This window comes from Protomyctophum bolini (assembly GCF_963924005.1).
Source record: "Protomyctophum bolini genome assembly, chromosome: 2".
NCBI lineage: Eukaryota > Metazoa > Chordata > Actinopteri > Myctophiformes > Myctophidae > Protomyctophum > Protomyctophum bolini.
In genome coordinates, this window is record NC_137863.1 from 50,668,815 (window position 1) to 50,685,336 (window position 16,522).

Genomic DNA, 16,522 nt, shown 5'->3' on the forward strand with positions numbered 1-16,522 from the left:
ATAATTTAACTGCAATTAAATTAATTATACAAAAATATTTGAACATGTCATTATAGGTGAAAATGTATGTTTAAATAGGCTAGCGAAAATAGTAGCAGTATATTTTTGCATGACACCATTATAGAACAGTTGTTGTCATAAGTGGTTAATCAGACTAATTTATTAAAACTAAATAAATAAATCTCCATTATTTCTGCACTGACTCAGTTTTTCTTCATGTTTTCAAAACCAAATATTTATATTATAATCAATAGTCGCAGCCCTAAGCAATTCCATAAAGAAATGTGACGAACATGTAAGCATAAGGAGAAAACGTTTGTGTAAATCCATCCAGGTAACTGACCTGAAGAGGCCGCGGGTCAAACAAACTATAATACTTTACAATGTATTATGAATCACAGTTATAATTCATTGATATTAAATGTCTTTCTATTTATCTATGGTCTATTCATATTTCTAGAGTGTATTTTGTAAACATGCATTGTGTATACTCTTCAGCTAATTATTGTCTGTTAGGTTGACTAACCTTCCAGGCACTTTAGGCCTTTCTAGGGGCCCTATACACTAAATTGGCCTGAATATAAGATTTCCAATGGAAATATTCAAGAAAAACGGGGTTGTATTATAATCGGGGACTAGACAGTTTGACAATAAATGTTCTTTTTCCACAAAGTGAGTCATGAAAAATGGGGGTGGTCTTATATTCGGCATAGTGAGTTGGCTCTCTGTGATTGTGTACTTTTCTTTTTTTATCAACTATTCGATATGAGGTGACCACAGAAACTGTGGTCACCTCATCACCTAAAACTGGAGTATGAATAGGCCTTCAGTGGAACGCTCGAGGGTCAGAGGAGGAGGCGGATATAAGAAGTAACCTTACAGGCAGAAGAGCACAGCGGAGAGTTTTCAGGTCTCGGGTGCAAACCTAGCTCAGTGCTAGGACCCCTCCTCCTCCTCTGTGTTCCCCGGGGGAGCGTAGTAGCCCGCCAGCTGCTTGAAGCGCGGCCCCCAGTCGCCGAGGTAGGAGAAATCCTGCTCCGAGGTGGTGGACAGCGTGTGGATGGAGCTGAGCGAGAGCGCCGGCGAGCTGTTGCCCTCGAAGGCGTACGTCTGGAAAGAGTCGTACGGCGGGACCGACAGGTCTGCGTCCGCCTGCTCCACCTGCTTGCGTAGGTAGCCTTAAAAGACAGTGAAGTCCGCCGCCGCCGCTGCCCCGCCTCCTTTTGCGCCGCCCCCTCCCGCCCCCGTCCGGCTGGCCGTCTGGACCCACTGGGGCAGCGAGTGTAGGTCCGCCGGCCCAGAGTCGGAGGAGCAGCTCTTGGCCTCGGGGAAGTCGTAGAGGTTCCTCAGGGCGCTCATGTCGTACGCCTGCGTGTCCTGCTCGCCTCCGCCCTCGTCGTTGTACTTGATGACGTCGTCGCGCATGTCCTCCTCGTCCTCGGACATCCGATGGCCCTTCCTGTGCCGCTTGAGGCTCACGATCAGCAAGACCAGGACTTTGATAGAAAGAGGGAAAGGGTAGAGAGAGGTAGAGAGAAGTGGCCGTGAGAGAGACATAAAACTAAAGATTATCATCTGGTGGGTATTGTGATATTAAATCATATGGACAGTCGATGTTTACTGTTTACTGTTTTTGTTCAGCATTACACACGTTGTTAAATGAGGCCCCCAATATAGAACTGGGTTGAGGTAAATGGCGCAAATCATAGGATGTTGAAAACTGTCATTAAGTGAAATCATGTGACTTGAATGAGGTTCAGGGACTGCATAATACATATATTTATAATACGGAATACGAGCTGTCAGGCGAAAGGTTTGAAGAGGTCGATGGTAAAAGAGGAAGTGCACTTCATCAAAGTAAATATAAAGACATAACCAACTGAACCCCTGGGATTAAAATGCAAAGTCAGGTCCTTCAATAAGGTTTCTGTCAAGCACTGGGAATGTGCAAATTTGCAAGTATGAAAATGAACTTCATGGAGGCTAAAATCACACACGTTCTAATTTCCGTAACTTTGATCCTCCCTATAAAGACAATAAGCTTTCTCAAATTATATTTTAACTTTAATTTGCATGAGAATTGATTTTCCACAATCCTAATTGCTTTGCCCAGAAATATGATTTCAGAGGCTTAAGGGATGTCAATCTTTCAAGTGTGGATGTCAAGTGAGTCCAAAGCGCCACAGAGTTAAAGTTTACTGTACATCACTGCCGAGAAACAGAGGACCCCAACTACTGTACATATGGATAGAACAATGGCGAGGTCAATAAAGTCTGGATAAAAAAAAGAAAAAAATATAGATGGATCCCTTAATAGACTAATGAGACGAGAGGAACACAAAGGCTGCACGCATCTAAATAAATCAATGAAGTTTAGGTATAAATCTGGATTAAAAAAATAAGAAAGTTTGGATGGATCCCTTATAATGGACTAATGACTCAATGAGATGAGGAAAACAAAGGCTGTATGCATCTTAGTTATATAAATCACTGCCTACATATGTGATTAAGCAGATCTCAATTCACTCAGACGCTCAAGTCCATAAATCCCTACCGCACGTGCGCACACACACGCACGCGCACACCCACACGCACACACACACGCAAAATTCCTCCTGAGGGATGCTCTGATTCCCTTGGGAACTTCAACTATAGATGTGGCTCATGATGACAACAAACAACCACCACCACTTCCCATCATGATAACGAAAACACACCACCACACATCTTTATGAATTATGGATGCTGAGGGAAATTAGAGTGCTAATTTACATTAATATGAAAAGACGCACACTTGTGTGAAGTGAGGGGCCCGATTAGACCGTATATATGGCACAGCTGCACTGTCCCACTGGAAGAAAGAAATACGTACGCACATGCACGCACACACACACACACACACACACACACACACCCGCATTATGACTTTGTTCTCTCTGGCAAGTGCAATAGTATAAATATTATAATCCCTCGTGGTGAGTGAACATGAACTCTCTCCTGTAGTGATGACCCCACTGTTGTTATGAGGTGTTACTCTGTCTGATCTCACACATGGTCTCTTTGTATGAGTTCAGTATTATGATTGGTCTTTCAGACCGCTTAGGTGGAGCCCGTAGAATTGTGGCTCAAACACAGGACCGGTGGGATTCTAGATAATTAGACATGGCTGTTTAGTTGTAACAACCGTGTCATAGTGGAATGATTGTTGGGCTTTTTTATGTTATCATTAACATCACTGCATACAAATGTGAATCATTCACACTAAAGTGTTCTTTTATCAACCAAGGCCTTAGGTTGCCTAGTAATAATGGGAATTATATTGCTTTAATCTTGTGCGATCAGTCATTTCATAAGGGTAGATGTCAAGTCAGATTGTTTTGTAGCAAGGACTCTCCATGCATTCCTTAATTGTCTCTTCTCTCTCTCTCTCTCTCTCTCTCTCTCTCTTTCACAACAGGGACCTTGAGCAGGTACAGCAAACGCATGCCGATGAGAGGACACTTAGATAGATCATTAAACGGTGCGGTGCAATACATCTTCTGGAACGTACACAAATTGGAGCAAACCCGCAATAGAAGACAGACCATCTATTATGGTGCCTGCGCTGTCCAGGATGGCACAGAATGTTTGATGCTCTAAGCTCACATGACTACAGCCATGCTCGAGTAAAATGAGATATATTATGGCCAGGTCGTTTAGCGCTCAAACTAGATGGATGATACGTGCTTACTGTATGTGTGGCATAAAGGGGACTGCAAATACAGTAAAGCAGTGGTTCTCCTTTTCATGTCAAGCAGACCCAAATTGTCAGTGGCAGTCAGCGGCCCTGATCCAAGATTTCCTAAATATGTTTTGAAAACATTGGGGAAAATAGCATATCTACAAGCCCGTAGATCGGCTATTTTCAAAATTGCTGATGTATAGGGTTAAAGTGGTTAAATATAATTTTATGCTATATTAAACACACACTGCTGTAAAGTATGTAACCCCACGTTCCGTTACCTTGGAAGTTGGTAGGTGGCTCACGATATTTGTTTTCCACTTTTTTCCACTCACTAAGCACTAAGAGAGTCTGTGACAAGCATTAATCATATACAAATGACTTGTTGCAGGTCCCGGTAATTGTCTTTATTTGGTGTAAATGACCTGAAAAATTAACTTGCTGAGGGGAAAACGGCCCGCTCCGAAGAGCGGCGCCCGGGCGAAGAGGAAAAACTCACTGAAAAGCGTCTGGGGGCTTTTTATGCAATATCTCTGACTGATAATGTACAATCACCCTCCACTTGCATTGTTTGGTGCGGTCCGTCGGGATGCCAGCATCTCAGCTCATTGTGTTTATTCTCCTCTATAAATGGGAGTTAATTGCCACGGGGTCCAGGAAGCCGTCACAGCTACGTGATAGGCTCTGGAGCGTGCCGCCATGTGTGCCAAGCATTCGCTCAGACAATTACTCTCAATTCTCACTGATGAGGAGAGTAATGGGAGGTGGGGACCTTGACACTGCAAACTGTTTCGTACATACAGATCAGCTGCTTCCTGTAAATGCAGGACATAATTATTTATTTTACTATACTGCATGCTATTGGCAGGATTGGTAAAGGCAAGATAGTCTGACATTCACTTTTGACTTAAATCTTGCCAGTGTGCATCAGACTCATACATCACTGTATCTGTTATGCACACCACAAACGCTACTGCTGCCACGGGTTGCCTACAGTATCTAGCTACAGGTTAGCATGTCCGAGGCAATGTACGTACAAGTGCATAGCTACATGCTCTACCTCTGTAGGAACCATAATGTACCTGTACCATTACCTCCACATACAATGGCCCTGCGGCCCCCCTTGTGTACAGGTGTTTCGATAAGCGTTCCTGACAAGACGGCTCATTTCCCCTTGGGCCACGCTGGCTGAGCGAGCCCAGGAGTTCATCACGGCAGATGGCTGGTAATTGGAACGGATGCGTGCAGATGCCGCAGCGCAGTGGAATGGATTCATCACATCGGGCCTCCTTATATGAACTGATAGAGGGACTGTTTGCTTTATAGGGTAATTAGGCAGAAATGTGTTTTCATTGTTCTCATCATCCAACAATTGATGTAATAGGGGTGGTCCGGCCTCGGGAGAATTAAGGAGCCCGCTCTCTGCTTGCGCTAGGTTGTTTAATGGCTGTGTGCTTGTGTGGGTGGGGCTGCTCCCTCAGTCCCTCACTGCAAAGGTTATGCAGTTATGCCCTTACTTACAGATTTTACGTTTTTGTATTTTTTTAAATACAATTTCGATATAATTTTTTTTTAATGTTTCGCCCCAACTTTTGGACTCCAGGTGTAAACCTGTTAAGGGTGGAAAGATGCTTTCTTCAAATGTCCGTATATGACTGTGTGCATTGGAAGTGCATGTGTGTATTTAGCCTGGCTAATAAGCCAGACCGAATCAGCCGTTGGCAAAAACAAATTGCCTGCCGGTGGTGATTTGAGTCTGGCTTATTAGCCAGGCTAGTGTGTATTGTCCGTGAAAGAACAGGACAAAGCTTATCCATCTGTGTGTACAGTACATTACAGTATGTTGTCATGCTTTTAGAGGGAGCAGCAAAGTATTGGCTAATGTGATGATTGCTGTAGCTTTCACATGGCGGCTCATTCCAGTCCAGCTACTCTATTAATACCAGCGAACAACTGTTGGAACACTGCTGTCCATTTTCATTCCCCTGAGCCCAGCACTTTCAGCTCCTACATTCTACTGTCCAGGCAGCATCAGGTGTTTCCACTCAATCTGTGCCTCCAGCCGTGAGGGAGTATTTTCTACCACTCAACAGCACTCAGTTGAATCTGTGGTGACTGGTTTGTCACAACCAGTGCAAACTGACTAGATGTGCAAGTGCAACAGTTAATACAATTATTTGATTCAATCAATTTAAATGAATAATTATAATAATGATAATCAGATTTACAAAATGCATTGATTTTGGAGGACTTTTATTTTATTTTATATACAATTTAGCCTTTTCAAAAGTATCGAAAAATAGGCGATCTACAAAGATGCACTGTGGTGCGTTGTGGACTTGTATATGGCGTGACACTAGGAATATTTCACATTAATATCTAATAATAAATGTTTAAATTATTGCTAATTTTCAGCCCTAAATCTGACACCATGACATAAAGAAAGGAGTCTCTTTGTGTCTCCACAGGGAACCACTGCACGGTAGTTAAATGTGACAAAAATATACACACATATCAACAAATTCAAGTGTTCATGGGGTGAGTAGTCGATAGATACGTTTTTTTGGGGAGATGAACTTGAGCTTCTTGGCAAGTTTAGACGCTTACATTAAGTTTGTTTGTATAAGTTCCAGAGCAACAAACATTGGCACTTTACCAACAACAAATATATATAACCTCTGGAGGCCAGAGGTTATATATACAGTATGCAGCATTTCTAGGCTTTTAGAAACTTGATGAATAAATCATGCTCCTTCTTTCGACGTCGCCACACCGGAATATGTCTTGGCTAATGGGAAACACGGCTTTAACGCGCCTCATTACAGAGGCTGTTTCAAAGCAAGAAAGCAAAGCAAAACAAGCAACCCGTTATTCAAAGTTGAAGCGAACCCTGTGTCACACCATCCATCATTCACAGCCCACATAATGTAAAACATTATGTAAAGTGTTGTGCGCCAGGGAGACAAAACATCTTGATTCTGTGGCTCAGAAGAGCGGGATGAGGAGAGTGAGGGAGCCGGCTCATCAAACTTTTAGTGATGACAATGGTAACCCTCTCAGGCCCTCCTCTTCCTCTGAGAGAGAGAGAGAGAGTGTGCGTTGCGTGTGTGTGTGTGTGTGCGTGCGTGCTCGCACGTTTGTGTTTGAGTGTAATATAGCATATGTATTAGTTTGTGGTTGTGTATCTGTGTTTGACAGTTTCTGTTTTTGTACGTGAGTGTGTGTGCGTGCGTATGTGTATGTGTAGGGCTCGCGTTCACAAACAACTTTGTAACAGAGAAAGTGCAGAAAGGCTTGTCTATTTAAAGCCTTCTGTTCCAGAGGGATACAGTGCTGAGGCAGCTCTTTTTGCCTGTTTTCAGCCCCCCCTCCCCCCTCTTCCATCCCATCTCCAGTGTGCATGGCACAGAACAAAGTGACTTGACGTCACTGATAAATCCAGGCGGCATCGGCTGTACGTCGTACATGCAGAAGAAGCTGTCCCTTCGTACAAAATATAGCACAAACAAAATGTCCGACGTGAGTCACCCGTGAAGGAATGATGGAAAATGTATCCCCTTTCATGTATTTTTGTCCCTTGTTTTCCTGCTGCTGTGCGTGTGTGTGATTTCAATGCTGAAATATAGATGAATGCATCAATTTCTGAGTGCAATGAACCTTTTTTACAGTACTTTCTTCATACACAGCATGTAAGATTTGACCCTACGAGTCCATTTTGGTTAAATGTATACACTGTGAGTTACAGCACATTAGCACTCAGGATTTCACTGTTTGCTGTCATATTAACAGAATTGTGGGAGTGATCCCATGGAGCTTCACCGATGGCTGATGGCTGTGGTTCTTCACAATGAGCGCTCAGGGGTAGCTGTTAGGGGTTAATTGCCTTGCTCAGGGACACTTTGACACGTAGACATGGGCTCGCAGGGAGGCGAACCGATGACTTTATGATTAGTATACCACTAAGCTACGGCCGCCCCTAAACCGTTTATTTCCACTTTAGAGCACCTTTCTGACGGGAAATGTGATGGACGTGCTGTTGTTGAAGGTGTGGTCCGTGATGAAGAGGAACCCCCCGTGCCCCTTCATCATACTTATGATGAACACTTACCGATAAGGATGAGCATGCAGACCAGCAGCGCTATGAGAGCTCCGGGGCTGAGAGCAGCACTCATCACGTAGGCTGTAGCGTTGCAGGATTGAATGGCTCCATCTGTAGTGCAAAGAGAGAAAAAAAAAGCACTCCATTTGTATTCAAAAAGCGGCCCTTGAATCTCACTAATGCACCACCATCTACCGCTGTGTTTTACCACGTTTTGACACCAGTTATTTATTTTTACATCGCCAGTGTAAACTCAATCATACCCCAATGTAGGTAGTATAATATCCATATAAACATGACTGATAATCCCAATCAAGGTCGGGTCTTAATTACAATTTACAATTTAGGCATTTAGCAGACGCTCTTAATCCAGAGCGACTTACATTAAGCAAGAACAAAAAGCATGGGGAATACATCACATAAAAACATTTATCATGAAACATGCGTAAGCTAAGAAAGTAACAGTGGAATCTATAATGAAACTATACATATAAGCTATACATCTATACTACTATGATATACATTATGTACTATGACGTGCTATGACTACATACAATGCACTTATGCTGTTTACATAACATGCTATAAGTCTGTATCAAATGCTATCTAAGTCTACATAAATGCTATCTAAGGGGGTGGGGTAAGTGCTATGGGCCATCACAGTAAGCATGCTAGAGACACAGCTATTACAGTTGTACAGTTCATTACTCACACCATTATGCCAATTGGCAATGGAACTGTCATGAAACTTATAGTGCTCCAGGAAAATAATTAACTTTTAGATTGAAAAGGTCAAACGTAAAGGTCACAATCAAAGGCAAGATGCATGTTTGCACTTGACTGTATGACTGCAAGTGCAATGTTTTTAGTTTCAGCATGTAAACTCCATAATCAGATTTTGTTTGTTTGTTTGTTGTATGTGTAAAACATCCGTGGACACAGAACAAGAACAGCATAGATCAGGAAAGAATATACATTCACTATCAAGGACCACACACCACCAATGGAAACATTTAACAGGTTCATTGAAACAGGAAGGACACGATTATGAACACAACAGCGGGGTGTTGGCCCACGGCGGGCCATCGGCAGCGGGGATTGAGCTGAGGTGGGGAAGCTTCGGGGGATCCGGCGTGCTCCCGAGGCACGTCAGACCCCCGTCAGGAACCTGTAGGGGGAGGGTGAGAGAAAGGGGGAGTAGGATGAGAAATGGGGTGGGGGGGAGGGGTGACGAGAAATGAGAACAGGGGAGAGAGCCAAGGTTAGATGGGCTGGTAATATAGGGGTGGAGGTGGCCTGAGATGGAGGTGGCTTGATAGGAGGTGGAGGTAGCTGCATTGGAGGTGTGGTCCTGCTCCTGAACTTCAGCTATATGAGCTTCATTATAAAAAAACGCTGTACAGGTATAGTAGAATCTTGATCACCAATAGATTATGCTGTAAAGCATTCAGGAATATAATATTAGAATTTACACACCACAGGTAAGGACTTTAAATTACTTATTGCCATAGGGATGTCCCGATACACTTTTTTCGCTTCCGATCCGATCCCTGATACCTCAATTTCTGTGTTAATCGACACCGAATCCCGATACCAGTGTCGTGATCTCATGTTATGTTTACAGCTATCTAGCTATATATCTCGTGTTGTGTTTATAGCAGACTCCCTCACTCAAATGGGGGGCTACTGGGTTAGTAATGGTCGATCTAACGGGAGGTCGAACCAATGACATGTTACCCTCAAATGTGCACTTGCAGTTTGGGCAACTCCAAAGCAAACTCCACATGTCCAAACAAGGACAAGTGCAATTCCCAGGATCTTTTTTTCACCCCTCTTCCCTCCCTCCCCCGTCATCACCCCTCCAAGTGACTCCATCTCCAATGTCTCTGTATAATCCTCGCTTTCTTCAGATGGACTACATATGGCATCAAGTCAACACTTAACAAAGGGGCAACAGGGCAACATCGCTTGACTGAATCAATTATAACAGTAAATTAGTTCAAGGTATTGTATAATTGGGTCCCTGATTGGATGAGAGGATGTTGTGTTTGCTGTGTAATAATAAATAGATGTATTTTTGTAATCCTTTTGTAGTCATCGCTGGAGTGGTGAGAAAGAGTTTTCGTTCTGTTCACTGCATGGCAACTCGAATAAACAGACAGGAACGGATGACGAACCCCAGAGATAATCCAACAATATAAGCAGTTCGAGGACCACTCCATCTGGGGGGAGCTGCCTGGCACAGCCTAGGCATTGTCACACTCAGGGTTGAATCATTCCAACAGCAAAGTGAATTGGCTGCGTGTTGTTAACATTCACCGGGTAATCATTTTCAGTCAAATAAAAAAGACGAGAGAGAAAAAGGGGGAAACGTCACCGTTTGAAATTAAACTTCAGCAGTGTGTGTATACTCACTCTTCCCAGGAGACATAGACAAATGTATCACAGCATATACGGGAGGAGGATTTGACAAATAATAGTCAGAGCAGCTTCTGTGGATATACTCGGATAAGGGATACAAAGCAATCCATCTCCCGGGAACATATATCACTGTCATTCTCGCCATCCACAAGCACTTCTCTGGCACGTGTGGTGTACAATCTTCATGTTACCGTTTATGCAGGGGAACTTGTGCTGAGTGCAACTCCCATGACATTGTCCTTTTGACTTTTACACAGTGGTCTCGTCCATCAGTCTTTCTATCTGCCTCAGAGGAGACTCCCTCTTGTCTTACACTTCATTATTGACACTCCATGATGCAAGGATGTTGCTCGCTGAAAATAGCTGATCTGCAAGCTCACAGCGCGTCGCAACACTGTCATTTGACAAAGCATAAATGAGGCTTTAAGTTTAGAAGGACTATAGGGCAGATTCAGGCATTTTGGTTTCCAGCGACTCCACTAAACGTATCAATCAACACAAACAAAAGTTGGATTTAAACAGGTTAAACAAGTTGTGGCATGAAACAAGCATTTAAATCGCTTGTTTTGGTCATGAAATTTAGTTTAGCTCATTATCGGACCTGCACTTTTTGGATACAATCTGCAGAAATGGGTAAGCAGCATAAGTTGTGGAAACGATGCACCGTTTCTGAAACGCAATGGGAGGTCTTGGATTCGTGACCTCATCTCGGAGCTACAGAATGAGCGTATAAGGACTGAGGGAACGTATCCGGGCTAGTGTCAAGTGTGAAATGTCACATTGTCAAGATAACATGTTTGTCACGGGTTTCTCTGTAAAAGGTGAGAAACATTTGATTGTGTTTGTTGTGTCTCCCGGCAACAGCAAACAATTGCCAACTTGGGGAGGTCTTGTGAGGCCGTGATAGGGAGAACACGACAGTGACAGATTGAGTGTGACAGGTTGACAAAATGTAATGTAGAGAAGACACTGGAGTGGAAAATAGGGACTGGGAGGTTGGAGGATAAAGGTCTGTGCTGCGCTCTGCCTGTCTTTGTTTAGATATACATATACTGTATGTTGTAGGGAGCCAGACAGAGAGAGAGAGAGAGAGAGAGAGAGAGAGAGAGAGACCGTGCACGCTGGGTCTTATAAAAAGCCCAAACCACACCAGTAGGGACTGCTTGGGACTAAACCATTTTAAAGGTCAACCACACTAATGCAACTCATTGCAACTCAATGAGTTGCATTGGTGTGGTTGACCTTAAAACGCTTTTGTCCCAAGGAGTCTCTACTGGTGTGATTTGGAGTCTGTCTGTCTGTCTGTATGTGTGTGTGTGTGTGTGTGTGTGTGTGTGTGTGCGCGCGCGCGCGTGCGTGCATGTGTGTGTGTGTGTCTGCCCGAGTGTCTGTATGGCGTTTGCTTTGCGAGTGAGCATTTTGTCCATGCGCTCTTGGGCTTCACTCATACCTGCACAACAGATTGTTTTATAGCTGAGTGTTGACTGTTGCAAGCTCGCAATGCATTTCCAATGTAATTCACATGGTTTGACACAACACTTTTGTTGTATGAGGGGGAGGGGGGCAGTCGAAACACAGCCGAAAGCCGTACAACAAAAATGTTGTGTCAAACCATGTGACTTCCATTGGAAATGCACAATTGTGCAAATACAGTACAGTTGTACAGTTGTACAGTTTACAAGTACCAAAGCAGCCTCCGCATGGTGACATTTACTTCGCCATGCAGGTCCACTCCCCTGACATTCTCACATCAATCTTGATTTAGCCGTGCGTCACATTCACTTACAGTAGGTACACATCTCCAAGCAGGCGTCCGCAAACATCCAATTCAACTTGGCTCTAAAGGCACAATGTTTTTTTAAAACAGTACACAGAGGCGGCCAGGCGGGCAAAGTGTATGTCCAAATAAAGTTGCAGCAGTATGAGGGATCTTTTGTAGCCTAAGCCTTACATTATGCAGTTGCATCAAAAAACGGCCCGGGTTAGGTTTACAGAAAACAAAACAAAAAAAACATGTTTAATTCATGATGACATTTTAGGCAATTATGAAAGTTGTTGACAATCTATTAAAGGAGAATTCCATACTAAAAGGCTTTCTTACCTTTCTTTGTAGTTGTAAACGTCCCCACCAAAGAGGTCCAGGTGTTATTTTGTGCAAAAGCTCCTTATTGGCTATTTCCCCTAACATAAGCCCTAAATGAATTGCATTGAATTGAATTGAATGGGAATTGAATGGGGCTATGGGGTGCTAATTTGCTTATTTACATCGCTCAAAATAATTTTGATATTTCTTTGTATATATCCTCTCTTCATAATGTAAATAATATCCCAAGCGGCACACTTTACTACTTATTTCGATGGAAATAAGCGAACTAGCATAACACCCCTTAGCCCCATTCAATTCCCATTCAATGCAATTCATTGAGGGCTTATGGTAGGGGAAATAGCCAATAAGGAGTTTTTGCACAAAAAAACACCTGGACCTCTTTGGTGGGGACGTAACAACTACAAAGAAAGGTAAGAAAGATAAGAAATCATTCTAGCATGGAATTCTCCTTTAAAGTAGGGAGTAGGCTATAATAGTTTATTTAATTTGTAGTAAACAAAATATTTACCCTACATATCTTTAATCAGTAATGATGGTATAGTACGATTCATATACAATTCTTAGGGAATACATTTACAGATAATCACGTTGCTTGAATATGTTTAATTTTTTTCTCTCCAGAGAGTGTTAAGAGCAGTTCAATGTTATTTAAAATGTGTGTCTTTAACTATGTGTAGTACAGAGTATGTAATTATTGGGAATTTACTGCACCAGGGCCGGGTGGTCAGTTACTTAAAGAATGTTAGTGGCCTTTAAATACTTCCTTGTGATTATGCAACTATACTTGATAAGAAAAATGTATTCACAAACGCTATTTGGCTCCATAGTTTCCCCTTTAGGTATTCACTTGACCTTTGACTTTAACTCTCGTCTTGTATACAGTAGTTCCCTGGGAGCTAAATGGTTAGTGCAACTCCATGTTAACGCATTCCTCTACATTCAGTATGACCTTATGGTGAAATGTCAGTGAAATACAACAGTGTTTATCATTATGTACTGTAGTCGGCTACTGTGTACTCTACAGTTGCTCTTATTTTACTTTTTACTGCTGCCTGCTCTTACAGCTGCATAGGTCTGTTGCTCTAACACAACAGCGTGGTTTCATGCCAGTGGAGAATCGCTCACCATGCCCAACCTCATTCCACGTCTCTGCCAGTGACCTTTGCCCTCTCACCTTTGACATCCCAGAGAGTGAAGTGTCGATTGCTGGAGGCTTCGGGGGCCAGGGTGAAATAGAAGCGATGTCCAGACTGGGGTTCATCTCTGTCCACCACGCTGATGGTGTGGACTAACTGGGGAGTGAGAGATGGAACACATAGAGAAGAGAAGAAGTGTCAGTAAGACACAGGTTTACCCCCCTGGCGCCTGATGGAGGGGAAAGGAACTGGTCAGAATAATGTGTTCCTTCCTCTCCTGTCAGGTGAAAAGAAGCAGCTTGGACTACTCATGCAAAGAAGGAAGCATGAGGTCAGTCCGCTGCCTCCCCAGGTTGGCAGAGGAAGTGTAGCGTAGACACGGGTTGCCACTGGGCTGCCAGTTGTAGACAGGCATTCCTTTTTTTAATTATAATTTATTATCTATTCTTTTCTGCGCGATGTTACTACTTCACAAGAAAAAACTATATTCACAAGTACGCTATTTGGCTATTTGTATTATTATTACTATAGTTATTTTACCCGTTTCACACACCTGAACACTAATGGCTATTTTGTGGTCCTTGGAATGGAAAACTTTGGGAAACACTGATAATAATATGCAGTGCAACATACATTAATACTTTAAATAGAAAGCCTCAATTTGAAAGCTTACAGTATGCTATAGTAATAGTAGTCTATATAGTAATAGATTTGTATAGTAAGAGGTTTTTGTCTGTAGCCTACAGTATATGGCTCTGACTCTTGTACTCCTATTCACTTTTGAAGACTGAAGAGGGGGAGGAATTATACAAAGTAGGGTGACATTGATGACATCACAAATACGACCAAATCAGTTGAGCTGTTCCTGAGAGCAATTTCCATAAAAGCCCCTATACAATGAGAAATCCTCAAAATTGCATATTTGTGGGGATAGAAAATACACAGGGTAGCTCAAAAACACAATTTTCTTTTTGAAAAAGTTTAATTTTATGTCATACTGTAGGTCCTTTAAGGATAATGTATGGTCCATTGTAAAATGTTGATGCTTCCTGGAAAAATTGGCTTGAAAATAGAGTTCCTTTCGGAGTATAAATTAGGCTTGGCTAACCGTATAAAATAGCCTACAGTGTTATGTAAACCAATTGCCCATGGTTGAAGTACTGTGTCCTCATTCACTCGGTTTTTGAAGCCTCCCTTTGTGAATTGTACCTCTATTATGTATTTGGCTTTACATGCTGCTTCAATATTGAGTTCTGCTTTTTACCCTCCAGCAGACATCCACTGGGTATATAATATACTGCTAGCTGTTGTGGGCTGACAAGACTATTCCATTTCCAAATGAAAATTACTTGAGGCCTAACCAGCAGATTCCAACATTAACTTTCTCTCTAACCTCTCACCTCCCCTCTACCAACTTGCCATTTGAACTCTACTACAATAGTGAAAAAAATATATTAAACTAGAAAAAGTGCCCTTCTGGGCACAGGTCTCCACGGATAGGAGTGTGTGTGATTGGCAAAATATTTAGGAGTAATATAAACATGTTTTTTTGTTTGATTGTATGTTTGTTTCTTGCAACAATGTTCCTCATTTTGTTGAGGAAATGCAGAGCCAGATCACTCATAGCATCTCTGAGGATATAATTCTGGATGAGCAGGACATGTGCAGCATTTTGTACAAAACGGGCTACTCCTGAAAAGTTTGGAAGGCAATTTTAGCTAATCCTTGCAGAAATCGGCCTCATGGTGGCGCTATAACCGGCAGATGCAGGGATGCATCTAGGGAGTGCGCATACATAAGTTGTATACAGATCGATGCAGTTATAGGTAAAAACAGGAATTGGCCTGTTATAGCGCCACCGTGAGGCTGATTTGGGGGGGAAATTGTGGCATTTTGTTCGAAACGGACCAATTATGTTAGCTTTGAAAGCTAATCTTAGCCAATCAGGATGGAAGATGGGAAATTGTGCAGGTCCGTCTTGATCACATGACTATGGAGATAGTGTATACTGAATTGTGTGATGTATGGATAAAATGTGTACGAGTTATCTACAGAAATGTGTTTTGCCTAAATCGGCCTCATGGTGGCGCTATAACAGGTCGTTGAGGAATATTTGGGGCAGACGTTCGTCGTTGGCATCCAGGGAGCACAGTTTCAATCCTCAGCACATCCCGACATGAAAAAGAGTCCTTGTGCAAGACACCAAACCCCTTACCGCTCCCGGTGAACAGCCTTGCATGGTTGCCTCTGACATTGGTGTGTGTGCGTGTGTGCGTGTGTGTGTGTGTGTGTGTGTGTGTGTGTGTGTGTGTGTGTGTGTGTGTGTGTGTGTGTGTGCGCGCGAATGGGTGAATGTTATGCATAGCTGGTTCACGCATTTAGCATTTAAAGCATCGACAGTGACCTGTGCTTGAAGTCGGACACAAAGGAAAATATCCTAGGAGGAACTGCTGGGCAAACAGAGACGCCTCTCGCCTCAACAGAGGTGAGGATGACAATTCATCCACCCTCTCATCCCACCAGCCCTTTAGCAGCATCAGAGCACAATACTGTAGGTGACGTTCACACTCAAACTGTGCAATCTGTTTCCTTAGTAGTGGAAACAGTATAGTATGGCAAAAGGGAATGAGAAGACACTGTAGCTATATAGCATATCAGTGGCCAGAACACAATCGATTGATTGACCGCGACACATTGTGAGCTTGTACAGTAGATCTGCTATTTTCAAATGGCCATGTACAGTACTGTATATAGGGCTGAAGTGTATGTATGTTTTGTAATAATAATCCAAATCTATAGAGTAACAGCTAACAAAAAAAGTGCAATATTTGTCTCAAAAGTAGTACCTCAATTTATTTTTAAGTACAGCACTTAAGTAAATGTTATATACTTTCCACCTCTGCTTTGTTGCAGGAGTGTATGGTCCTTTCTGGTTACACAGGCTTATTTAATTGACTGCATAGAGCCAGCTGACCAATAAGCATAATGGAAAGGCCAGGTGGAACTCTGTTGCAGGCAGTGTTACCATGTCCGCTTAT

General features: G+C 42.7%; 1 pseudogene across 1 annotated transcript in view; it reads right to left on the bottom strand.

The window, feature by feature from the left end:
* Positions 1-936: 936 nt before the first annotated feature.
* LOC308334511 (cadherin-22-like) overlaps positions 937-16,522 on the bottom strand; it is a 94,438-nt pseudogene continuing 78,852 nt past the window's right edge. Inside the window, exons 7-10 of the transcript in view lie at positions 13,509-13,640; positions 8,874-8,988; positions 7,830-7,931; positions 937-1,496 (exon numbers count right to left, since the gene is read on the bottom strand). The product of the transcript in view is annotated as a cadherin-22-like (transcript). The remainder of the gene's footprint in view (positions 1,497-7,829; positions 7,932-8,873; positions 8,989-13,508; positions 13,641-16,522) is intronic.